Genomic DNA, 1,146 nt, shown 5'->3' with positions numbered 1-1,146 from the left:
TTCAGGTCTAGTGTCAGCATTAGTTTCCAGTTTTTGTTAATGATTCGAACCTGATCGATTTGTTCGTAGTACAGCCCAGGGTTGTGTTCAATATGGTTGAGTTGATTGGGTCCGTTCATCTCGTGTGGGTTGATTCCGGAAATACAGAGAATTAGTCCTAAGGCAATTTCGTGGGTTTTCATTTTAGTGGAACAAGAGATGGTTATTATCGGTTAGTTTTTGTGTTGGTTATTGAGAAAATGGACTCGATTGGCAGTATTGGTCGTTTTCAAATGGGTTAGGGTAGATTATCGAGACTATTTTGGCTAGTTCATCAGCTCTCTCGTTTCCATACACTCCCTGGTGTCCTGGAACGTGCACGAAGGTGACATCGAGGTACTCGGTTAGCTGGTCCAACTCTTGGAGTAGTTCTCGGTTGACCACAGGTTTTGATTTGGCATTGAGCCACCCATTTGTTTTCCACTTGTGAAGATGGTCCGTCATGCAGCTTATCAGATATTTTGAATCTGTGATGAGTTGGATCTTTCTAATGTCATGACGTAGACAGATTTTGCAGGCTTCAATCGCGGCTGCTGTTTCTGCAGTGATGTTAGTTACTCTGATCGGTTCGTCCAGGGTTTTGAAGGTATTGAGGGGATGATTGTCGGCGAAGAATATCCCAATTCCTCCAACGGCTTTGGCTGTACCGTTAAAGGAGCATGATCCATCCGCATAGGGTATTCTACCTTCTGGTAGGCTCTCCATTGCGCTGGATTTCCTGTGATTAGAGTTCATTCATTTACAAATGGGAAATTTCCTTTGTTTTATTCCTCCGGATGGAGTATTGGCTCATCATGGGTGTCTGTCAGGTCCTCTTGGCAGAGTTTCAGCTTATTGGGATGTTTCATGAAGCGTTTGCCTTCTTCTGTTTCCAAGTGGATGTTTCCTCTATCAGTAATATCTATAATTTCATATGGACCGGTGTATGCTTGGTCCAACTTCCCCGTTTTTGGCTCTTTTTCCACGTAGACGAACTGTCCGATCGTTAGGCCTAATGGATGAATGTTTCGATCGTATAGTTCTTTCGAGTAAAGTTTTGAATTTATTAGGTTTTGATGGGCGATATCACGAATTCTGTCAATTCTTGTGATGAAGTTTACCATGTAA

General features: G+C 42.7%; 1 pseudogene; it reads right to left on the bottom strand.

Annotated features, from left to right (window-relative positions):
* Positions 1 to 228: 228 nt before the first annotated feature.
* Positions 229 to 744, bottom strand: LOC107040747 (annotated as a pseudogene).
* Between the last annotated feature and the right edge of the window lie 402 nt (positions 745 to 1,146).

This window comes from Diachasma alloeum, unplaced genomic scaffold (genome assembly GCF_001412515.2).
Source record: "Diachasma alloeum isolate Michigan unplaced genomic scaffold, Dall2.0 Dall_scaffold_00342, whole genome shotgun sequence".
Lineage (NCBI taxonomy): Eukaryota > Metazoa > Arthropoda > Insecta > Hymenoptera > Braconidae > Diachasma > Diachasma alloeum.
Note: the sequence above shows the minus strand (reverse complement) of the source record. Positions and strands in the feature narration are given on the sequence as shown.